Genomic DNA, 26,441 nt, shown 5'->3' on the forward strand with positions numbered 1-26,441 from the left:
ACCATTAAAAAGGAGGAAAGCCGGTTGTTTGGCCCCACGGAGTAATGAGGAGGCGGGCAGGTGGGTAGAGTGGTGGGTGAAGGGGTGGGGAGGTATCAAATGACACCCTGACATTTGAGCCAGAAACAAACAAATCGATCATGATTCAATTATTCATCTTTCTGTTTACCGTGGAAATGGAGGGGTTTGGAGAAAACAGGAGAAAAAAGATGGAGACGAGAGAAAGTGGGAGTTTGACAACAGCTCGGATGTGAAGTTCCATGTAATCCTAAAGTAATGATCTGCTGTATTGAGCAGAGTTTGCAGCGGCTGTTTCTACTTTTAGGTCTTTCTTATTTGCTATGGCTTTTCGATAGTATTACTACAATAATTCTACAAGTTAGTTTCACTGGTATTCAATAATTCATTTGTTGCAGTCTTATTCTAGTTTGCAGATTGTATCTCCAAGGGTATATCCTAGGATATCCTTACAATTCGCCTTTACGGATATACATGTAAAATGTGTCTTTTTCCAGTGTTATTCCAAAACACTTAGACAACCGGACTAGGCTTATCACATGTTGTTATGGAAACAACAATGCGACAACAAGTTATGTTTTAATTGATTCCTTTTTTAGTGTACACAATTAAAACTAAATGTCCATTACAAGATTCCAGTGCCCAGGATGGCATCTTCAAATGGCTTATTTTATTTTGTTTGCAAAGCTTCCCACTTGAAAAGTTGGTACAATTTTAGGCTTTTTTATTTTTACTTTATAAGAGACTTAAATGATTTATCAATTATCAAAACTGCTGTCAATGAATGTGTTGATCAGTTAACGTTTTATGACTTTTATTATATATTCCTACCACAGGCTTATTAGAAAAAACGGTACACAAACTTCAAAGTTCGGTATGCGCTTTGTTTTTTCATTCTTTTTATTATTATTATGGCCAATGACTGTAGCACTTTGACCATATGCTTTGGTATTGTCTACAATCAAGTGTGTTTGCATAACCCCCAAAACTTTACGTGTGAAACAAGCACTCCTAAAAGTCTTTCCTGTGAGTAGCAGACTGTTTTTCGACATTTTGGGTCACAGGGTACACCAAACAGAGGATGCATACCGAACTGAACGTCCTGCACCAAAAGGTTTGGAAAGAACCATTATACCCCTAAAGACATTCAATAAACGGGACTACACACACATACACACACACACACACATTGGCAAAAAGGTACATTATGCCTTGCACCCTGACAGCATCTCCGTTTCTCCAGAAATTCAATATGGCTGCCGCCTCACTCCCTCCAAGCCTACTGCATTCCACAGACAGAATAGATGGCCCTGCTTAGGATGACATTTTAATGAGTGTGTGTGGGAGAGAGGCTCTGAGAGGGTGACGATAGAGGGGCGCACACACGCAAAGGAGCGTAGAAGCACACAAAGACTAATAGACACCGATACAAAGGGCTAGTGTGTACAAGTGTCCCTCACATGCACAAACACACATATATATGGATGCACACACACATGAATACAAAGTGCTATTATGCGCATACACATATGCACATTAGCAGACACAGACACGGCCATCAAAGCCACCCATCACGTAAAGCCAATCCTCAACACCGACGGAAGGGTTTCATCCTCAATGACACGCGTCTCCGCCACATACCGATCATTTAATCATGACTGCAAACAACTCGCCAGGCTGCGTACGGGCTGTATCCAGAATGTCTATACACACGCCAACATGAGTTAACGCTACGCTAAGCCTGAGCTGGAGAGAATGACTGCCATGTTTTGACACCTAAGTAAGTTGCCGTCTCCCCGGAAATATTTCCCCTCCTGCCAACAGGAGGCCAACGTGTATAAACAGACGATTTAATAATGGGATGGTTGCCTTGTTGTTATGCTTACAGGAACATGTTCTTTTTCCCTTCTACAGGGAGGTCAGAGGTCCAGGTCAGCCACACAGCACCTTAGAGGGATTTAAGTCATATTTCTTAAAATCACTTTGGCAGAGAGGAAGTCAGACAACTGTTTTCCTTGGTTAAGCAAGTTTCAACTCAGGTCCCATTTGAGGGATAATTTCACCATCAGCTAGACCACCAAAATAGCCAAATATGAGGTTTCAAGCAATGTGGAAACACAAGACACTTTTTTACAGAATGGAATTTTCTACAAATTCGTTAGTAGTGTTTGGTCCATCTAACCTTCTTTTTCAAGTTTGTGAGACGAAGTTAGTCACTGAAAACCACACAGCCAGTCCGGTTCTGATCATTTGTTTATGCAAAAATATTTAATTTTGTCTGTCCATTTCATAAAGATATTACACATTAAGGCTAATTAATGGGTAATGTATTCTGAGTATAACCTGCTCTCCTGTTATTAATAAGTTGCTTTAAATGACATCATTTCACTGACTAAATTGACATTTAATTTATTATGCTTCCTATTTACCTTTGCAAAGCGCGATACACAATTTTTCTATTTATTAACTGGAACTATTTGTTAATGAAATAATGTCAATAAAAATGTAATTAATGTTTCAATAGCAAGCAAGCTCATTATGTAGCATACTTTATTAAATGTATATAGATTAATAGATTCATGGACAGATACAAAGCAGGGAGATGTGTCAACACATCATTTCTTAGAGTGTATGCGCAGATAGTTAACCTCAGCAGCTGCAGATTATATTAACCTTTTAGAGAAATCATTTGCATATGGAAGAAGAAGGGGGGGGAGCTAGCACTGCAGTATAGCCGATGGGTTGAATTAATGAGATTGTAGGTATCTGCATGGCTGCACATTTTAACTGGGCTTTTGGGTGAGAAGAGAGAGCGAGAGTGGGGAAGAAATTGGGAGTGGGGAGGTCAGGGCAAGCAAAGGGGGTGAAACACACACACACACACACACACACACACACCTTACCACTGAAAGCCTCTCGTCTCCAGCTCCCCAGTTATAACCTTCAATTAACCTTCCTCCTGAATATAGGAGTGTGTGAGTAGTCTGAGTGAGTGTGTGTGTGTGTGATTGTGCATACGTGCTGGCATATTCTTGCTGACGTCTGTGTGTGTGTGTGTGTGTGTGTGTGTGTGTGTGTGTGTGTGTGTGTGTGCCTGTACCCGCTCATTCCTTCTCAAGCATCTGCTTTTACTCAGCCGAAAATCAATTTTACCTAACCCCCCTCCCCCTCGGATCACTACGCATCTGAGCCTCATTGAAATTCAAAACGCTGAAAACACACATTTCTTTATTAGTTTAGTGCTTCCCGGCTCTGGACATTCAGTTAACATCCAGAGTAACTGGACACAGGTGGACAAATCTACAACACGAGCAACATGTCCATTCAAAAGCGTCTAATATGTCGCAGGTCGTCGTTTGTATCTTTGAATAAGACTCACGTCTCGTTCACTCTGTGCAGTATAATACTCCTTTTTCCTCCTTTATCCAAGTTGGTATTCTGGACTTTCTCCAGACCTTGAATTTGTGACTAGATTTAATGATTTTAAATGCTGTTGAGTTGGATGTCTGCTGACAAGTAGCACATCTACCACTCTCTCCAGCTCATATATCTGAAGATTATGCTACACTACAGCTGATATTACAGTATGACTATCAACTAATGACTGCTCTCAGTATTTTGGTAGCCCACCACAAAGCTGCAGTGTGTTTGAATATCAACATTTCAGTCCTGTGACAAAATGATTGCTAATTCTGAATAACCCCACTGAGAGTTTTAGCGTCACACAATGTTTGTTTGGCATGAAAACTATCAAGTGTTTTATAGGGGCAGCAAGACAACTAAATCCTCAATCAAAGGCAGTGGTTGGTATCAGCCTTCAGCAATACAGATTGGATCTTGCGCTCCTGCCAACTGTTTTCAATGAATTAAAAAAAACACGGATGACTAACCCAGTCAGTCAGTATCAGACGTTTTTTGAGGAGTGTGTGATGTAAAAAAAAAAAAAGCACATTTTAAATCATCTTTTTTTCTTTCGCCTGTGTTATCCAAACCAGGTGGGGAAGGGCTTGGGTCTCATTTTGGGACCCCTTGCCCGATCAGTTTAAGGGATGGATGTTGTATCCAGTCAGGCGTGATGAAGGCAGGAGAGGAAAGGTGTTAGATGAACAGAGAAAACTGCAAATTAGTTTCTCTTTTCCAAGAGAAGACCACATTCTGCCTGTTGCTGCACTCTCAGCTTCCTCATTACCCAAGGCAGTGACTAAAAATAGCAAGTTCCAGCCTGTTGGTATATAAGTGCGTGTGTGTGTGTCTAAAGTGTGTGTCTAAAGTGTGTGTGTGCTTGGCACAGCTGCTCAGAAGGAGGGTTGAATCGGAGCTGATGAAGGCCATATAAACAGTGAACATCTGTGAGAGCGTTATTCATACTGTAAAAATATAGTAGGCTGCTGTAGAGCGAGAGAGACAGTGTGTGTATTTGTGTGTGTGTCTTAAATTCAGAGAACCACACCCCACTCTCCAAGTCTCTCTCCCTCTCTGTCAAACCAAACCTCGCTCGCCCATCCCCCTCATTCTGCATTCCACCAGACTTGAGGGGCCCTCGATGACTTCCTGACTGCCTCGCTCCCTCCATCTCTCTCTCGCTCAGCCACACGCCAACGTATTATACACACACACACACACACACACACACACGTCAAACTGATGTGTGGAAATGAAAAAGTGTATTCATAAAAAGGGCCAGCAGCGACAGGAGACTTTTGACTATAAGCCCGTGGACTCATTAGGCCGTGTGTGTCTAGTGTGTATCCATGCGTGTTCTTGTAAGCATGCCTTATGTATGTTAATCCACTTGGCGACGTCACATTACATGGGCGCTGACATTCAGAGGTGCGAGAGTGTGTCCAGGCAAACGAAGAGGAGATAACACAAAGCATGTAGCTACTTGTACACGAGTACTCCACTGACTTGAGGTCAATCGTTGAGAGAGGCGGTTTACATGGAGAAACGCTGTACAACGCGTGTTTTTCCGCAGCTGTGAGCTAACTTGTGCGGGACCATGTACACCAAACATGGGTTAATATCCCTCAAGTCATCACACGAGACACAGGCTTTAGTGTGTGTGTGTGTGTGTGTGTGTGTGTGTGTGTGTGTTTGTGTACGCCTGTCAGAAAGTGCGTTTGAACCAAGCCGTCGAAATGTTGATGGTAATTAGGAATGGTTCATCGTACGTCGCCCATTTGAACTTCACGCGGCTTATTTTCAAAGCGGTGGTGTGTATTTGTCCGACTATACGGTACATTTTCAAAACCGACGCTGTTAGCAGTGTGGCCAGATATTAACACTTCAAATGCGGGTTTAACACACATTGAGCAGAGCTGCGCCATGTATAAAAGTGGTATTAGACACAGACAGGAGTGATATAATTTGTTGTAACAGGCTGGAGATAATTGGCCGTGTGTGTATGTGTGTGTGTGTGTGTGTGTGTGTGTGTGTGTGTGTGAGTGTGGGGGGGGGGGCAGCCTCTCTGTTACATTGTTTGGAGGTTAATCCAGGCAGGAGAAGACTAGAAGCCAAGAGGGCAGCGCAGAACACACATGCAGGATGACAAGTGAATAAAAAGAGATGAATTCGTTGGTTTTTTTTGGGTCCAACCTGCTCACGTTATTTTGGTTTTTTTAGTTAGTTAAATATTTCTGAAAATAATTCTGAAAGGCTTTCTGTGTATTACAAACGCTGAATACCTTTTTTTAATTAAAACAGTTGAAAATACATATTTGGTATGGATATCTTTGGACGATTGGTCAATACATTTTATACTGACTGTTAATTAAAGTAGCTGAGTTGTGACAAGACTGAAAGAGCGAGACGCAGAGAGAAGGAGGCTACTGTTACAGACCTTTTGACATATTTGGAAATCTTTATCGGCATGTTTGCTCAATAACGCAGATTGAATTCAATGTGAAAGTCACAGTGGGAACAGAGAGAGAGACAGATGAAAATTGACACAGAGGCACCATGAGAGATCAACAGGAGCACAGGCCCTGTACACAGTCATTTCATAGCCACTAACATCCCCTCTCTTTAGCCTCAAGCTTTCACGCTCTGTGAGTATAAAACTCATGAGAAAAGACGACGACCAACATTCGACCACTTTACATCCAAGAGGTGAGGGAATGATAGGTGCACAATGGAAATCAGTAAGAAGGACATACACACTACAGGTAACCTTTTTCCCTCCAGCCCCGAAAAAAAATGACTGGGATAAGTCTCTTTCAAAACCTGATAATCAGGAGGGAAGAGCAAAAGCGACCCTGTGGTCCTCATCCAAGAGTGTCTGCAATGCTGGTTCTCAATTATAGGTAAAGCTGCATGTAAAAATGTGATGAAATGTCTTTTGCCAAAAGTTATTGCAACACCATCTGTGGCCCTGATGCAAAAATCCTTCCATACATTTTCAAGAATGTGTATGAGATATGTGTGTGTGCGCATGTGTGTGTGTGTTTGTGTGTGTGTGGGTGGGTGTCAAGCACAGTAGGACTCCAAACAGCTCCACTGCACTCGTCTCCAATTTCAGAGAGGAAGCCGTCTGTAGGATTCCTCCCACATGCTGCAGAGCTGCTATTGTGTGCTTTAACAAATCAGCACGATAAATCACAGCTACAAGTGTGTTTTTTATTTTAAGATTGGTCTTCACTTTGCTTCCTGAAACAGCACTGGATTCAGCAGCTGCCACTTCAACATGAAACTGAGAGACAGCCTGGTTTGTCAGTCGGGCTTTCGGTGTCATTAAGGTGAACATTATTTTGGCTACTGTATCCGAACTGCATTCTTGTTGCTATTTTTCCACTTGAGCGCCGGCCATCTAAGACAGAGTAAGTAATGGGGGAGGGCAGGGGACATGGAGAGAGAGAGACAGAGAGAGAGAGAGAGAGAGAGCGAGAGAGAGAGAGAGAGAGAGAGAGAGAGAGAGAGAGAGAGAGAGAAAGAGAGAGAGAGAGAGAGTCAGAAATCCGGCCGAGGAATGCAAAAGGGAAAATAAAGCTGAGGAGAAGAAAAACAAAGAGCAGAGTGGGAAAGACAGAGGGAGAGAGAAAATCAATACCTTGCCTTGAAGAGAGGCCTACACCAAAGGTGCAATTATGCTAAATGTGTATTGTTTACGCGGCAGCAGGCCACGGAAATTTCACAACCGGGGGGGCCGGAGCCAAATTAAAACACTATGACTCCAGGGTACAAAAACTCAAAACAAATGTATCCAGAGTTCACCATCCCGCCGCACATTTTCTTTTTTTTATAGGAATGCACAATGACATTAAAGGCAAAAAAAGGCCTCGACATTAAAGCTTGTTTTTTCTGTCTGTCTCTCTCTGACCCTTAAAACTGTTATTGGTACAAAAATACAGATTTATTTCTCCCTGGCAGTGCCTGCCTTGATTCACGGGGCTTTGGTCTGAAACAATGTGGACATATATGCTATATTTGATATCTTAATGTGCGAGTTTGGATGTAAATGAATATACAGCTCTGATTTTGAAATCCCTTTCTGGTTGATTTACCTGCAAGGAGCCAGTAAGCATGACCCCACCACCACTAGAGAATCCTCCCCAAACTGTTACCGTTGGGTGCTCAGTGCTCCATCATGTTGCTCTGCTGTGAACTGGTAATGTCCACAGTTACTCGTCTTTTTGGTTTGCCATATTATGATGTGACTTTTCTTTAGTGTCTCCATGTGAAGGCTAGGAAAATACATTTTCTCTTGGAAAAAAAAGTCTGTTTATCTATCAGGCAGCTCCCAGGAGGCAGTGTGTGGAGCTGGATAAATGTGAAGTCACAGTGCTTAAAAAGACTTTGTATCCTCTGCAAATCTTTCGAGCTCAATAAAAGAAATGGAGACAGAAGTCTTTCACGTTGGAAAAACACCACAGCCCATGGGGACTCGGTAGGGATGCCGCTATGAGGAAGTTTTTACCGGTGGTAAATACGCTTGTTACAACACAGTTGATTACACCGGACATTTGACAAGAAAGGATCTTCATTGATTAGGCTCTTTATCTGTAGAGCTCTTACTTTGATCTTTAACGTTGAATGGCTGTGTATTTTTTGATGAACATGGGCGCTGGTACGCAAAAATAAGACTAAATAAGTTTTGTTTCTATCAAAAAAACAACTGTGGACATGAAACTGTTGGACACGAAACAGGGTGTAACACGGACTACCATGGCAAGCCTAGGACTGGGTTTAGCAATATCTGTGAGACTATATGCGGCTGTGAAGCAACTATATGTACAGAATAATTTGTATTCTGTTAGGTTTTAATGTTTTAAACACCCACAGCTCTGAATGAAGAAACCTTCCCACAACTTGCTTCAGTCTGGTCTCCCATTATCCGGTCTTGACTAACACTGGTTTACAGACCAACAAATCTGTGAGCCTCAAGACCTACATCTGAAGACCATGTGACGGTGGTTGGAGCCTCAAAGGTGACAGCTGGGGTACTAAAACCAAATAACAACATGGCCACATGAAGGCTTGTAGTGGCAAAGGGGAAAACGGTTCTTCTTGGATGCCATGCTACAACGCTGCGGGAGCGCCACAGGGCTTTTGAGATGTGGTAAGTTGAAAGGGGTGCGGGTGTGAATACAGTAAAGTTAGCTTGGTTAAATGCTGCCACGCCATAGCACAACAACATTCCTTTCACAAGCAGCAACCCGAAAATTGTCAACAGCTGTTTGCACCGGGCGCCTTCAAAAGGGGTTCCGTCTTCTTCCCGAAGACATCAATAGCAATGTCACGATGCTAATCCAATCAACAGCCTTCTCTGAGGGACTGGCTTGTTCGACAGTGTAAAGTCCCTGTTTGTCAAAACTGCGGTCTGCCGTGAAATCCAAGCTGACGTGTGAAGGACAAGATGACAGCGTCAGGTGACAGTCACTGCCAGCGTGCGGCTATGGCTCGTCAGCGCCAGGAGTGATATGCCCAGCAACGTTCAGCAAACTACAATACCCGTCGTGCTTAAATCTCGCCGGTAACCACTGCGGGCCACGTTAAAAGTGAGAGATGAAAGAAGGGGAGCCGGAGCTTGGTGGCAGCGTATCCATTCGGATGACACCCGGGCTGACATTTACTGGCAGGAATAAAAGAAACCAAACTTAACATCAAGCGGCTTCATCAGATTTGTTTTTTCTGTGGTGTGCCAGGTGATGAGTCGGGTGCTGCTTAAAGATGAGAGCGGGAGGGTAGATAATTCACCTGGTGTCAACAACACTGTATCCTGACATGACATCACCCCAGCAAATGATGAAAACACGTCCTGACAGGGCAAACGATACTGCATCATGTCGCCATGTTTACTTGAGGAGCTCAAACAGAATTAAATGGGCCCTTAATAGTCCAAAGACAACCACCGAAATCAGGTAGAGGCAGGAAGAAATTGAATCTTGCCTTAACTGCATATCACCCCATCGCCTTTATCAGCTGATACGGTTTCATCTGTGGCTTTCGCCCATTTCAACCGACCACAGAGCTCCTCCGAAGGCAGCAACTGCAATCGAGACACAGTCAGCAGTGAGAGGGGGGACGCCAAGGTAAAGATGGGCGGATGTAATACATTAGGCCCAAAATGAGGGGGGAAAGACTTTGTCATTGAATAAGCTCCAAGGAAAGATTACAGCTGTAGAGCTTTTCACTCACATTGGTTTGTCCCCTCAATGGTGAGGGAGGGGAAGGGATGCGATAACAAGGAGAAGGAAAGGGGAGTGTTGAGAGCGGGGACGGCTTCTCTTGCGGAGTATCCGGACATGTCCTTCCCTACCCTGCAATTTGCTGGCATGCTAATCTGAGAGTGGTACACAATTGCCCACTGGTGAAAGTGGAACATTATTAAAAAATCTGATGAGGCCCACATCAAACGATGAGGTCAAAACATTCGGTCAGTCAAACTTTTGTTTTTTGGCCAACTGCTCACTATCACTGCAATACAGTTTCCTCGTCAGTTTCTTCTTTTGTCTCTCGTACTTTCCAATTTGCTTCCTCTCTCTTCTCACTCCCATGCTTCCTCCCCTCTTGTTTTCATGCACTCTGTTCCTCCCTCTCCAGTCTTCTCTCGACAGGGCTAGCAGCCTCGGTCTCAGAGGAATCCTTGCATCTACCCCTCCTCCTCCCTCCACCTCTTCCTCCTACTCTCTGCCTCCATCTCTCTCTCTTTCTCTCTCTTTCTCTGTCTCTCGTTCCTTGTAGGAAAAAAAAAAGAGCTTGCTTGTAAAGCATGCACACACACACACACACATATCTGCATTCCTCTTCCTCACTCTTGTCTCAGCACCCAGTGTTGTGTGCCCACGCCGCCCGCGCCAACAGGTCAAGTGCATGCAATCGACTCAGCTAACAACCTGTGCCGACTCAGATCAAGCGAGATCATGGGCTCTGGGTAAAAATATCTCACGCATTTGGCTGCTATTCAAAGCCAAAGTGTAAATTGGCTTCGCAAGTGCGGGAGGGGGGAGTGCATTGGATGCCAGTGGGCAAGGATTTGAACTCTTGAAAGCATCTTAAGCGCATCAGATCCAATCTGCATTGTCAAAAAAGAACAAAAGAAGATTTTAAATTGTGTTGTATCTTGCGTGGTTGTTGAAGGGCAAAGTGTCCTCCTGTTTGCTATTCGAGAGTCAATTACAGTGCTGTTTGGCCAGCAGATAAATTGAAGCCAAGAGGACCGGGGGCCAAAGTCACCTTCGGAACAAGACTTGTGTGGGGGAGTGCAGCCGGTGAAAATGGGAGACGGTGAACAGGGCTGTAAGGGAATCACATGCGAGAATGTGCAGGAAGCTGATGGATAGCTTGCCCCAAACTGGTCCTCCACTCTCTGAACCCTACAGATGAATGGAACACAATTCGCCATTGTTCACCACTCATGTTTGGAAAGGGGAAAGCACCTCACCACCCGGCCAAACACTCTCACACATACACACACACACACACACACACACACACACACACACACACACACACACACACAAGGTTGCAGCTGTGAATTGTACACACAATTTCGGATGCACAGATGGTTTCTGTTACAAATTATGTGATGATCCCAAACTAATACAGACACATGCAGACAGTCAAGTATGTGTAATATGTGTGAGCAGGCACACACACACACACACACACACACTCAACGCTGCTGCGGTTAACGGAGCGCACACCCTAATCTATTTACAAGTTTGTGTGCCACTGCTGACCATTGCTGGTAGAGATTCCAATTACAATCATGGCAGAGAAAATTAAAAAGGTGCTTGAACAGGCTAATACCCACTAAAACCCCTCTGAGCTGTGAGCAAACGCTCGTTTTCTAAGGTATGCCAGACATTTTTCACTGTGCATGCCTTCAATCTCATTGACATCAAAGTCATTAGCACACAGAAAGTTGTAATTGGTGCATATTTGGTTTTCAAAGACTTGGAATGTGAATTTGAAACAGATACTCATATATGTTTTCAGCAAGGCTGCCGACTTCAAATAGTGACAAATCTTACTCATCAACCACATTCAAATCCCCCTCTTTAACCATAAACCACTGGGGTCAAACCTATCTAGCCATGACGCCACACGCGGCTGACGCTCTCTGGATTCCATCTCGTTAACAAAAGCAAAGCCTCCGGACCACCACCGAGCATCATATCCAGGCCTGTTTATGTGGATATGCACACGATCGTACACACACACACACACACACACACACACACACACACACACACACACACACAGCTATGTAGGCCCCTGCAAGCTGTCAGAGGCACAAATACAGACTCGCACACATACACGTAGACGGAGTCATCTTAGGTTACAGATACCTACTGACAAAGTATCCCCAGACTGGTTTTATATGCTGTAAATTCTACACAAAGGAGAGGAGGGTGAAAAAAATCAGTACATTTTGTGTGAAATTCCCGCTTTGAAGTGAGTGACGCACTTGAAGCGAAGAAAAATAGCTGACTTCAAAGAACAGCCCAGGTTCCTCAAGGTTCCTCCTGGCTTCTTTTTTTAAACATACTATGTTCAACTCCACTCTGCCTGAGAGGCTTAATGTTGGCTGTCAGTGTGCAAGAAGCATTTTAGCAAACATTGCTACACTTGAAATTTCCTCCCAACAGGTTAAAGTCATTGCTTATTGCATGACAAGAACAAAACAACATCTTCTTGCGTATCTCCTCAGCACTTCTGTCCTTCTCTACCACAACACTATTATACGTATATAACTAGTTATATACGTATAATAGTGTTGTGAGCAATTAGTCGACTTGTTGATTAATCGTTGCCATTCTCTCTAGTCGGCACTAGACATACTAGTGCATTAACAACGCAATTTTCATTTTATTAATGTACACATTTAAATTACCTACAGTGTTAGTGATCCAGAACTTATATTTCTTCTGACAATTTCAATGCAAGTCGCTCTGCCTATGTGTATCAGCTAAATATCTCAAATTTAAAACTTAACTCCATCCAATATGGCTACTTTAACAAAAACCTATTAACGTCTTCCCAACCAGCTTTACCAAGTTCAAAAGCCTGTCTTGGGAGCAAAAGCTGCAAGAGGCCACAAAGTTTTTCACCCAAGCGCCACTTTGGATGAAAATGCCAATACCCAAGAAGAATAAAAAATGACAAACTGCATTTGACTGAACATAAATATGACACCCCAGCTCACGCCTCATCTCCTCAGTCCCCTTTTAATATTCAGATCCCATATGATACCAACAGAGGCAAAGGCCACCATCCATCATGCACAAAGCTGCCTTCTTTCTTTCTTGCACTGAAGCCGGGCTGTCCTTCGTAGAACATGCCATTCCCATGCAATTCTCCCAAAGGCGTCAGCCAAACAAGACCCCTCTGTGATTTACAATGGAGGGGCCCACTTCATTATTAACTCACAGGCTCACAGCCTAGGGGCCAGACCATTACCTCCACATGGGGGTAGATGACACAGGCAGTGGTTGGTCTCTCTGTGTTGTAAAACAACACGTTGTAAAAATGATAGATAAGGGTTGTAAGTGCAGGCTCTGGGCAATCTCAGAATCCTTGGTGTTCCAGAAGCATTGCTCAATGTTAACTCTGTGGTTGACCAATGCCTCAATCTTTGCATAAAGCACAGCTGATCATTGAATGCGGTTCTTTGGGAGAACCGCACACATATGCAAATATGAAATATGTCTTTTGGTGTATCCAAAGCATACTACCATGAATGCATAATTCTTTTAGAATAAGACCCTGGGAGTCTACGTGCCACAGTCTGCTCAGTATGCTACAGAGGAAGAAAAACAAACCCTTAACCCACAATGTTGCTACTATGTTGCACCATTGAGTCACACAGGTCCGAGCTACACTTTAGTGCAATATACCTCGTACGGCTGAATTGTAATCAGCACACCAGCACACCCAGTGCTGTGCAAACAAGGTAACTAAAGCTCAGTTAGATGGGCAGATAAATTATCTCATTGGCTGGAACAGCGGTGCTAGCCCGGCCAGTTATATCTCCTCTGGCATCACATCCTCTCCGAGGCCCTGGCACCGGCCTTAACCGCAGCAGTTGGCAGGCGCGGGGGGGGCATCTTAGTGATTGCAGAATCGGGAGCACCCCTGTGTGTCTGAAAGACAGTTTGGCTATAGTTTAAAAAGCCACTAAATCCCAATCTGCTCCTTCCTATTTTTGCCCTTATGGTGTATCCCTGGAGGGCATTGGTTCAAATTCATTAGCACTCCTTTATCTCCATGAAAATGAGAGACCCTCTGCTTTCCATCTACCTCCTGTTTCTAAGCTGCAGTCTCTAGCCCCCCCCCCCCCCCCACCATTCTCTCTCTCTCTCTCCTTTCTGCTTTCATTGTTTCTGTCTCTCCCTCGTTTTCCACTACACTTACCCCAGGGCAAGTATGATGGGGCTGTAAACAGCAACCCCCATTTCCATGCCAGACCTGCTTTTGTCTTCCCTTCTGTCCCCGTGTTTTCAGCCCTACCTCCACCCTGTTGAGACTACAGATTGGGGGCTGTAAGATGACAAATGTCAGAGGGGCTGCCTTGGGGGGAGACGGATTTATCTCCAAATACTCCCTACCCATCCCTTTGGCTAGAAGACTGAGTCACTGCTGTAGACCGGGAGCTGGCTTCAAGCCTTCCACTTTTGCGCTCACATTTTAGCTTTGTAGCTGACAATTTTACCTATAATAACCTGTAATAAGCACGCAAATACTAGAGACGGTGCCTTTTGCTTCAGGATAGTCACTGGGCATCGCTGGGATCAAACATTCAAACCTGTTCTTTTAACTCTTACCACCTTGTGTTTAAAAAAAACCCTGGGTTTTAGGATTAGGATCATGAGTCTTAATTGAATTATGTATTGTATTTTGCAACTGTGTTTGGTTTTGTCAACTAAGATTCTCTTTCAGCTTTCTTCATCTTCATCATTCTATCTCTGAAGTGCATTTCTTGTCTAGTTCCTACTTGGTGGCTGAAGACATAGTCAGAGCAGCGCCGGCTCCGGCTTCCTTGTGTCCACACTATCTTCCCGTATCAGTGGCAAATAGACAGGCTCTGATAAAAGCCTTATTTATTTCCCCTTTAAATAATCCAGCTACTTACTCCTACTCTGCTTGCCCGATACCATCTTTAACTGGATAAACTGCTTACAGGTGACTGCTTACATTTTACACTTCACAATAGAGGGATTTAAACAACACTCTTCGAATGTGCAGGTAGTTATTCAGCAGTCAGGACATCCCCACAAGAACAAGATGGATGAACACAACTTGCTATTGCATGATAATGAAACAGTACAAGACAATCTCTGAAAGAGGAGCCGCCCACTAAGTGTAGTTCAATTTGATTCCTGTCTATGTAGTAGCCAGAGTGACACATCCTGTTCCACCACTCATCTTATGAAACGGACAGAAAGTCAAAAAGCAATGGAAAGAGAGTTTTGTATACAAAAAGGACGGTGTGTCAGCGCTGCTGGGTAAAGTTATTGCATCATCCGGATGTGCTGATCACCAAGATGATACATGTTTGGATGCGTTAAATGTTTATAAATGGCAAAATATTATTCTATGTATTTGGTATTGTCAATTTCATCGCATAAGGGATACTTTACACATGTATAGCCTATTGTGTTTTGTTGCCTTTTGGGAAAATGTTTGGCAAATCTTTGTATGGTGTAATGCAGTAGTGTTTGAATTGTTACTGATCTTTATTCTGAAAATAGTTTACCAAAGCTGCCTGTGGGCCAAATATTACCAAAAGGATTTTGTCGCTTATGCATACTTGCACTACTGTCTGTAGTAGTAGTACTCGTGACTCCTAAACTGGTGGATGAACCGAACTGTGAATTCTGTGTACCGTTAAGCCCCTATCAGACATACGCTATACGCACTGGGACCTCCCAGGCGAGATTGTGAACATGTAATGCTGATTTAACTGGGTAACAGTGACCCTCTCACAGCAGGGGGATGATGAGTCTCCATAATGACCCTCTCAATTTGGCCAAGATGCCAAATCAGCTGTCCCATTGTCTAGTGACCACCTGGCCAAACATCTCTGCAGCCAAATCAAATAATATTGTCAATGCATGAGGCACTTTTTAAATTACAAGACTTGACAGCAACCTATTTATTGATTCTAAACACTGAAACCTCCAACAAAAACCAATACAAACCAGTTTAGTGCAATCCTGCAACCCCCCCCCCAATATTCTGCCATGGATTTGGTCCATAAACAAAAGGGTGACAGCAGCAAGGCCCCCCACCCTCTGGTAGTGCTAATCTTCCAAATTGTGGCTGGTGTCTCTGATTGCTATGTTGTCATTCTTCCCCCAGCCTCCATCACTTTTTAATCAGGATTATCTTCTGCGACACTGAGACTCAAGAGTTACCTAGGGGTCCAGACAATGCAGGTGCTGGAGCCCTGTTGGAATTGCTCGGATTATTTTGACTCTTCCTCTGCTCTAAATTATTTTGATCTGCAAAGCCTTGGGCAGGACAACGAAAACCATATCTACTAACCTCATGCTAGCACTCTAAACAACGATTTGATGTGTTGCTCAATCCATTAGATGATCAAAATAAAACTACTGTCATTTTTTGACAATGGAGTCAATGTCAAAAAATGTTTGTGGGTGTGCACGCATGTTTGTGTGTGGAGCTTTTCCTCATAACCACACAGTGGAAAGCAACCTTTATAAATGTATCTTTCACACCAAAAAAATAAATAAAAAAATGTTAGGGAAACAACTAAATCCTCAACTTCTCAAAACAGCAAATAAAACAGCAGGTTGCCCACTGTGTTTGCTGTCAGCTGGAATACAGTGGAGAGTGCCTGTCTCAATTTACATACAAATGTCACCTTCTATCTTCCCAGGGGCTGGGGAGGGTTTTACTCTCTCCACCGTGATGCGCTTGACAAACCTTTCTTCCCCGTCTAAGAGACAAGCTTGTGATGCACAGTGAGAAAGTGAGAAGAAACTCAATGCATTTTGCCTCTGGTGCCTTCTCTCTGTCTTCCTTCTCTTTTTACGCGCCACTGGTACTCTGTAATTTGTGTATCCAGACCGGAGTACATAGGCTTTGTTACCATTTCGCTGAAAGATGGGGCACCCTGCTGTTTGAAAAGGCGCCCAGATTGCTGGAGTTGTAATTAATGAGGAGGCCTCATGATTGGGATTTTTTTTTTAATACACAATAAATGATTGCATTGATCCAGACTGCAAAAGGAGAAGGCCAAAAACGAACAACACCTAAAATTGGCGTGATAATGAGGACCTTGTGGTAAGGGAGACGGTGGCGTCATCTGCATACAAAGCAATCACCTCTGCTCGGAAAGCCAGTGCTGCTTCTATTCCCGGAGATGCACAGGGAGCCATTTTCTGTGGTTAAGTGGCCCACATAGTGATTCTGCGCCATCTTTCATAAACCAGGACGTGTATCCCCTGATGCATAGGGATGAACAATCAGCCTGACAGGCAGGTAGTTACTCCTTTTTAACCCTGGCTAGTGCTGAGTGATGCAACAGAACAGCAGGCCCCTCCCTTTCCTCCTCCTCCTCCTCCTATCCTGCCTCCTTCTCTCTCTCTCTCCCTATCAGTCTCCTCTCCGTACCCTTCCTCGCTCTCTCTCTCTCTCTCTCTCTCTCTCTCTCTCTCTCTCTCTCTTGCTCCCTAGCCTCCTATTTCTTGCACACTCCCTCTGTTCATTATTCTCTTTCCTCTCTTTATCCCCCCCGCCTTCCTCTACCCTATTCAGTGGTTCCCTCTCGTTCTCCCTCTCTATCGCTCTCCCTCCCAGAGGCCCATGTTTCCTTGCTTGCATTACACACAATTACTTTCATCCATCAATTATCTGCCTACTCCTCTTTAGTTAGCCCACTTCCCTTCTCTACTCTGTGACAACAACCCCCACTATCCTGCGCATACACATGTTTCTTTGCGACCCCCATCTCTCACCTCCTACCCCCTGGGGCAGCTGAGTGTACCTCCCCACACGCTTGTCCCCCCTTACTCCTTCTACTCCTTTCTCTTCCCCCAAAGCACGCCCCTCCTGGAGCCCCTCCTCATACCAGATGTCCCTAAAGTTTGGGTGAGGGTGTGCATGTGTGGAGAAGGCAGGAACAAAAGGACAGGGTGGTGGATTGAGGGGCAAACGGATGGGTGGGTGTGGGCCAAGCCATCTTGCCCTTGGCTTTCTGTGTGCGCACAATAAGCACCATCAGATTAAAAACGTTTATAACACACACACACACACACACACACACACACACACACACACACACACACATACATACACACATACACACACACAAATCCACGCACATCTCTTATAACCATTTCACACGGAAAGAGCAACTTGGGAAAAACTCATGTTTGGCGTGAATGAGTCAAAGCTGGCTATTGGACCTGTGTCTGTGAGTTTGATCATAAACAGGGTGTTATGAAGCTCAGACACTGCTCTGCTAATTCCTAAAAAATATTTTCATGTGCTTCTACTTGCGATAGATGGCTGCACTTGCAGCCCGAGTTACATTTTTAAATTGTAACTGTGAATAAAGTGGCATTCGGCATATTTATAAAATGAATAGAATGAATAGAGCAATGCAAGGATACAGTATCCTAAGTACCACTTGTTTGCTGTATGGCTTTTGCAGTTGGAGGGTCTTGCGAGTTACGGTGGAAAGAACGATGGTGGAAGAAAGCAGCAGAATCAAGAGTAAATTTCGTTATTGACATACCAGTCAGCTGTCATGCACTTAATCTTGGCAAAGTGTTCAAAAGTGTATCACCTCACAAGACTCTAACAAGCTCAAATTATAGTGAATTGCACAAACAGACAATGTTTTTGGACAATACTCTTAACGCATCCTGCTTCACAAATACACACTGCCTACAGATGACTCAACAGGCCGGCGTGGACCATCTAACGGCCTGTATGAGCAGCATTTCAAATGAGAAAAAAATTCCACCTGTTTGAACCCTTCGGGCCCCTGCCCCCTCCCCACTACCACGTGTCTAAAACCTCAGAGGGGTCAAACTACCAGGGCGCAGGCCTGCCCTTCCTGCCAGACCTAGTTTGCAAAGAGGAGGCAGACGCCCCAAGGGGACCCTCTGTGCATCAATCTGGGGGGAGGCCAGCTGGTAATCCCACTTAATATAGGAACAGCCCAACGGCACGCATCAGGAGACGACCAGAGGAGATGCAGACAGACAGACAGACAGGATCAGACACATCCATTTTATGCCTGTCCCAGACCGGGTGTTAATTACTTCTCACCATGAAACACCAGTTCACATTAACTCCATAACCATAAAGACGATGGGATCAGGGCCAGAGGGAAAGGAGCGTGAATGGATGTTTGTAAAAGAGCAGTGTTTGGTGCAGTTTCCTCTCAGGCTTTAACAAACTATGCACCATGTTTGTTGAAGAAGGAGGCAGACTAGAGTGAATGAGGGAGTAGCAGGCATCAAGGCATCTGCTTACCGCTCGTCGTCAAAAGCAGATTATCAGGAAGAGCTGGAGCGAATAATTTTTTTGTAAAACCTGAAGGTACCAAAAGAACGGGCAGGAGGCTGGGGGAGTTGACAGTGTGTCAATGTATTTCCCTAGACTTTACCAGATAGACTCTACTAATCCCTGCCAGACTATGTGTATCAGCGGCTACCTTCACTTCTTAAGACTCCTTTTCCAGTCTGAATCGATTCCCTAGAAGATTCCCATTAATGGTGTCGAAGGGATTTTTCTATCCTGTGCTACAACAATGCTGGAGAAGTTTTGCGTCTGTGGTGAGCTTGGTGTGGAGTTAATTGTAAAGTGCAAAAGAAGCATGAAACGTATCAAACTCATGCGTAAATGCACTTCAGACGCATTTAAGATTGGAACAAACACTCAAAATGCAACATACACAGTCCATTCCGGGAAACAAATAAGCAACTGAGATCTAAAAAATATTTGCATATTATTGAAGACTGGATTCATATGCAAGAGAGATGGGAGAATTTTAAATGTGAGGAGTTGAAAGTTAAGTACACAGAGGACATAAGGAAAGAGGGAAAAGAAAGACTGTTTGAGGGAGATATAGGGAGGAAGAAAATCCATCTAGCCCTTGCCTCTCAACATGCGTCACCTCTGCCCAAAACCATAGCTGGCTTGATGTTGAGTGCTGACCTTTTGACTTGAGGAGAGTTAATATGACTTTTGGGTGCTGCCGGAAGGGTCATGGCCATTTCTCACCTCCAACAAGGTCTGTTGAGGACAAAGCTACCAGTTTCAGACCCAAGGCAACCAGTGGGGGTGTCTGAACTATTGGTCAATAATGTCTCTGCCAGCCATCCGGTTCATGTTTCCACCCCTATGGCCATGGTGAAAATGTAGGTCTATTGAGCAAAAACAACACACCAGCCGATTAACAACTTTAATCGGCTGGTGTAACCATGAGGATGTGGTAAATTGTCACGACTCCAATCTTCTGGTTTTTCCTCCTCCACTGCTTGGCTCTTTCTGTCCTGACAAATAATACAACCTTAGGTCTAAATGTTCTGACATTTTCATCCAAAGTGCCTTACAGCGCTGAGAGCGCATATGGGAGGCTGCAGCGACTGTAAGGGATCGCCAAATGCTTGTGACAGTTAATACCATACTTTTCCCGTCAGCTATTATTTACTTGCTTTGTTTAACTTACAGTATTTAGGCGCAGCACAAGATGTGTTATGAAGAGAGGCTTTTTCTTGTAACTCCAGCTTGCACAAACAAAGCTGACCTGTTTATAATTTCAAAAATACTATGGCTTTAACAATGGTTTGCCGTAACGCTCATTCAAATTGGTTTACATACTAAATATTCTTATTTTGTTGTTCTACATTGTGGTTTGGTTAAAGCAACACTGTACGTGTTTACAGACTCTTAGACACAAAATGTTTCAGGCTTGAGGGCTGCAATAATTACATTTCATGCTCATATCAGCTACAGTTCAATTCTTGAAAGGTCACTCCGGTTCTTATTGTTGCCAAAAGTTCTTCTTAGAAATGTAAGAACCCAACAACAGTGCACTACAGATCACTACTTCAACGCATTTAAGAGTAGTACACATCGGCTGCCTCATGTTTGAAGTAAATGCAAAGAAAGTCATCAAAGATTACAAAAAACTGAAGCCACAAATAAGTCCCATTGTTTTGTTAAAACCAGTGAGCTGTAGTATTCTAGCTGACACCAGGCAGAGTTCCCATGTGGCTTAAAAGGATATGAGTACAGAAGACTATTGCATAACATCATCATAAAGCATTGGTAGTTTGTGACAATATATCGGAGCCTCATATCGAATGCATAACTGCTCTATCCAGAGACACAGAGTTCACTTCCTCCTCTAGGTTTTGTTGCATGTGCAACAATGTTGTGCTATAAAGTTGTTACATGTTTCTTTCATTGAGTCTTACTCACCCTGGCTTTGTGGCAATAAAAGAAATGTGCATGACCAGGGATGGCTAATCCACAAATCAAAGGGGAGAGGGGGGGGGACACTTTACAAGACACACTGCCTCCTGTTTTCACAGCCAGACTAATTGCACCTCGTGTCGCTGGAAGAGCACTGATTTAGCACTCAGAGCATATTAAAATGAATAAACACAATTAGCTGTGAGTGCAACAGCGCCTCTGCACAGCGCACATTTCTCTCTGCGACGACAGTCACTTCAGAGCAGCTGTTATTAACTGTGTTGTTGCGTCAAGTGCAATGTGACTAATTGCAAAGCACTCGATGCCACCAAAAATGCTCCTAATTTCAATTTGAATTTAAATCAAATGATCAGGGCACTAGGTGGTAAAAGAAAATTAGGTAACTGTGCAATTGTATTTCTAAAATTTTGAACAAAGGACAAGGCATAAATGTGTACCATTTGCTGATTAATGTTTTACTTTCATTGTGACTGTTAACATTTTACAACCAAACCATGGTGTGAATTGAAGTGGAAAATAGACACAGTAATTGATGAGATACAAGTTATGAATCGTCGTTCATTGTTACATCAAACAATTTGTAATGTATTGTTTGTGTATGTGTCTTTGTGTGTGTGTGAATTTGAAAATGGCAGTTTTCTAATGACGACACTTGAAAATGTTTTACTGGCTGTAGGTTTCAGTTTCAGCGCAGCATCTGGAAAATATCTGATGAGAAAAGCCTCTTAACGTATAAAGAGCTCTGCTTGCTTTGCCAATAAAAAAAAAAATCCAATAGCTTGAGTTGGTAGTAAAAAATGCACTTGATGTTAAGAACCCCAAAGAACAAAAAATACATAAAACAGTGAGAAAGATACAACTTCTGAACTCTCCTGAAGTAAAATACATGACATTGAATGTCTTCAAGTCGGTCTGTGAGGCCTGTCGATCTAGAATCGCCCTCTCGTCTACCCTTTGAATCCGTTTCAAATGAGAGGGAGAACACACCCCGTCGAGTTCGGGGAAATAAAAGAAAAACAGCTCAGAAAGTAATACTTGCAAAAGAAATGACTTTCTAAACCCAGAGGACGACACTTCTTCAAGACCTCTATACTTGGGGGAACAAAGCATCCTATCCGGGGCACAATTCAATTAGCTTGTCTTCCAAGAGTAGGGAAAGGAGCGCCGGGGAGAAATCAAAAGTTTTGTCCAATAAAAGAAGTTTTTCGTGGATGTGATGTTCTCACTACGCCACCCTTCTGTTAATTACCACTGCTTACAAGCTTGCCACTCACAAATGCATCGATCTGCAATTTCTGCAGATGAAAAAAACAAATGAATGAGTAAAAATTAAATAAAACAGCACCTTGCAGACGCAGCTGTGAAAGACACGCCGGTCACGCTCAGCCGACTGTGCCTGGCAGCTTATCCTTGGCATTTTCATTGCCTTTTGTCTTTCTCGCCCAGTTATTTGACAGTGATCGGGGTTGATAAATTGTTCAATTAAAGCCACATTAAGAATCCAGAACACACTGGACGCACCGCCTCTTGGTGTACGTGTTGTCCAATTACTGTGAAGGACAAGGCTCCTTCTCACTACTGACAATCAACATGTGACTCTCATCATAAGACAAATGGGTTTATTTATGCCACCTAGCAGGCTGATTGAATACTGTAGTGCAAGACTGATGATTAGGAGTTACAACATAGGTAAAAACCTGAATTTCCATTTCAAATGGTTTAGATTTTTCTCTGTAGTCTCCATTGAGGAATTGTCTTAAGTACACCAAGATGTGAAATAGGTGCCAAAAATAGAACTTAACAGTGATATGTTTAACTGAATTTCATCTGCATTTTCCAGCATGATACACTGGTGCTGCTGACCTCTGACCTCTATAAATTTCAAGATACTTCTCTGCTATTTTCTATTAACATCGGGAACAAAAACAACATTGTTCGGGCTCGTCTGTTCAGCAAGCCGCAGAAAATGAAATGCATTGCAAATCTGTTTTTGGCGTGCAGTTGCTGTTGGGGTGGAAGGGTGAAGGGGGGGGGGGGGGTGTATGTGGCCCAGGGAAGGTTTAGCCTTAAATGTTCTGATAAAATTAAGATCCATTGCAATTCAAATTGGACTCACTTGAATTACTGTAACCTGCCGTAACAAAAAAAGGAAGACAAAAGCCATAGCCTGGAGCTGTATCCAAACTTTACGACACAATCAGAACTAAAGTTACTTCCCGTGGCAGATGATTATCCTTAAGACAAAAGAAGTAGTGGTGAAAAATTAAAAGGATATTGATTGTGCAAAGATCAGAGCAATGTCTAAAAAGAAGCTTTTCTCCAACTCCGCACAGAGCTTACCACAGACACTTTGCAAGGATATACAAAACTTCGACAGCATTGTTGTAACTCAGGATAGAAAAATCCCTCAGACACCTTTGATGGATATCTTAAAAGGGATTTCATTCAGTGAGTTCCTCTCCCCCTTTTTAACAGAAACATTTTCTGGACTGTAGTTTAGCACTGAGATTAGTGATGGACATTAACCTGCATCACATCAGCAGAATATGCACACTAAGGGGCTGGAAGCTGTTCGCCTCAGTGTTTTTAAATGCAAAATTATTGGGAGCATTTTGGTCAAAATGTCCCCAGAACGGAGGCTCAGCGTTTGATGTGTGTGTGTGTATGTGTGTGTGTGTGTGTGTGTGTGTGTGTGTGTGTGTGTGTGTGTGTGTGTGTGTGCTTGGGGGTCTCGAATGTGAGGGGGACCTCTTGCGTTAAGGAGCAGACTCAGGACTAAATCACTGACTTTAATCTTCTATATATAGAAAACGCAAAGACACCACGTTAACAAAAAAGTTAGGGCAAATAAGTTCCCTCTCAGGCACATCCAGCACAAGAGCAGAGCAGTAATACCTTCTTCTCCCCCCCGCAGACTGAGGTCTACTGGCAAAGAGTAAGAGTAGAGTCAAAGACACCCGGTAGACAGAACGGTCCAGCATTATGGCAGAGTTGGAAAAACAGTTGAAGCGTTGTCTCTTCCCACATTTATTTACCTTTATATAAATAACCTGCTCTCTAAACTCATATCAAACACTTCAAGAGTTAAGAAGTAGGTTAAAAGTTGCGAGCACTTACTTCATGTGAGAAAAGTATTTCTCAGACTACCCCTTAACGGGGGACAGCTTTAAAATCCGTATTCGTTGGTGGGTGAGCGGTCGTATTCCCTTTAGAAAAACAGTTACTTCGCCTCCAGGACTGTAGGAAGAAAAAAAACAAAACACCCCGCTATATTCCACTCTCTTGAGCAGCAGAGTAGTCACTTGTTAACGGGGGGAGCGAGTACAAAACACTTATATTATTCCCCGTGCGTTTGTATTCCTTTCCCCCCCAAACAGATCAGACGCTCCGAGCAAGAATCTCCTCAGTGAAAGGAAAATTAAACACCCTATAATAATCCGTGCGCGACACCGCCGCGCGCGGATCTCCAAATGTGTATCCCCTTTATTTGTGTCTGTCGTTATCTCCGCGTCCCAGGTTTTGGTCCCTTTCTTCCCAAATCCACCTCGTACGGACTGGGGGGGAGGGGGTGGGGAGACAGGAGTCAAATGCCCCCCCCTCTTTCTCCCTCCCCTCTCTTGCAGTGAAAAAAAATACGAAGCCTTGTGCTGCGTTCAATGCCGCCTCATAAACTTCGTCTCTTGACTTCCCCTGAATCGTAAATCCTACCACTCGGTGCGTTCAAGCACGTTCCGTCGGAAATCATAACACAATGGGGCCTGTAACGAAACGAGTTACTGCGGCTGATCTTTTATTTTCATAAATCTGGGCTGCAATGGCAGAATGAACAGACGGCAAATACACAGAGCAATGGTGCGGTGAAATAAAACACTGGGACGAAAAAGACATTTTATTACATTTTGATTTTTGTAATATTACTTGTCTAAGTTTGGGTTTTTTTAGCCTACAAACTGCAAGGCTAAAGTTTTCAACTGATTTGCAATACAACATCCATTCATTCGATATGATACAGGATAAGTTAAAAAGCATATTTCCATGCATTTGCAAGAATGACCTTGAGCACTGAGAGAGATGCAAGAAGTCAGTGGCGCAAAAATGTGAACATGTGAGTAATCAATGAACCCATATGGATGTAATAATCTATTTCTTTACATGTCCAGATAAACTACACAGTGATTTTTGGTGCATATTAAGCAAGTAGCCATAATCAATCCAGTTGCATCATAAATAAACTTACACATAGTATCTATACACACAATATACAGTCTATAAACTATACATTGGCTAAAATACAAGGCTGGAACAAACAGGAAGTGTTCTGTGACATGATCCTGATTTGGAAAAGTTACTTAGTTTTAATTTTGTAAAGAATATGTATTGCTTTCAGTAGCCACTCCACCATGACATGTCCCGTTTGTCCTTGTTCCGGTTTAAATTTCAAAGCAAATCAAATTAGCATTAATTCTTTTAATTTCAGTGGTAATACATTTGTATCATTTATTATTATTTAATACATTTTTCTAATAATGTTGAGCTATGATGTGCTATAAAACAACAACAGCACAACAAACAATTAGCTTCAATAAAAATAAATATTGATCTAGTAATTACTCAGATGCCAAATAAAAGCAAAACATTTGACATTGACTTTCAACAACCTTTGGTTCATCCTACTCTTTACAGTGCAAAGTAAATGTTTCTACTTTGCACTGTGTTGTTTGTTGTTGACTGTTAAATGTTATGCACCTCCCGTCATGTCAAATTTCTCGTATGTTCAACATACCATGGCAATAGACGGTTCTGATTCTGATTCTGATTTCACTTTGCTTTAAGTGAGGGATTTGGACGTGATTTCACACAATCACATTGGGTTTGAGCTGAAGCAGCAACTCTGATTGGCTGGTAGAATTTGAATTTGAATAGTGACAATGGAGTCCCTTTGTCCACTAGGGAGGCAGAGCACAAGAGACACATCAGTCCACTGACCCACAGGGGCTCTGAAGTACTGTTTGTAAACAATTGGTCAATACTGCAAATTTACATCTGAATACATTAGATAAAGTTGTTTTAGACTACATCCACATTACTCCGTTTTTGTTTGGAAACGCATATGTTTTGCTACGTTTACACTGAGCGTCCACACAACGCCGGCGTTTTCGAGCACCGTAAACGGAGGAGTTTAGAAACGATCCCGAAGCCGGATAACTTTGAAAACTCCGGGTAGTGTATTCGTGTGGACGGACGGAAACGCATACGTTTGGAAATGATGACGTAACACCCGCGATCGACTACCAGGTTAATTTAACGTGGACAACTGATTACAGGCATTGCTGACCTTGTTGTCTTTACTAGCAGCTGTTGTCCAGTTAAAGTCTACATGTCTGCGGAGGAAACAGCTGTTATTGTAGCGATCAGTGAGCGGCGTGAGAGAGAGAGAGAGATCAGTGAGCGGAGAGAGAGAGAGAGAGAGAGAGAGAGAGAGAGAGAGACCCGCAGCGCTGTAA

At 43.3% G+C, this 26,441-nt stretch overlaps 1 protein-coding gene across 11 annotated transcripts in view; it reads right to left on the bottom strand.

Annotated features, from left to right (window-relative positions):
- The window catches only part of ptprsa (protein tyrosine phosphatase receptor type Sa), a 235,439-nt gene that overhangs the window by 151,753 nt on the left and 57,245 nt on the right, over positions 1-26,441 (bottom strand). The window contains exon 1 of one of the 11 annotated variants that reach the window (XM_068707516.1): positions 24,055-24,536. The exons of the other annotated variants lie outside the window; for them this stretch is intronic. The gene's annotated coding sequence lies outside the window, so the exon portion shown is untranslated. Of the gene's footprint in view, positions 1-24,054; positions 24,537-26,441 lie in introns of those variants that run through there. 11 annotated transcript variants of the gene reach the window in all.

This window comes from Cebidichthys violaceus, unplaced genomic scaffold, assembly GCF_023349555.1.
Source record: "Cebidichthys violaceus isolate CVI_PGR_0920_01 unplaced genomic scaffold, fCebVio1.0.p SCAF_13, whole genome shotgun sequence".
Taxonomy (NCBI): Eukaryota; Metazoa; Chordata; class Actinopteri; order Perciformes; family Stichaeidae; genus Cebidichthys; species Cebidichthys violaceus.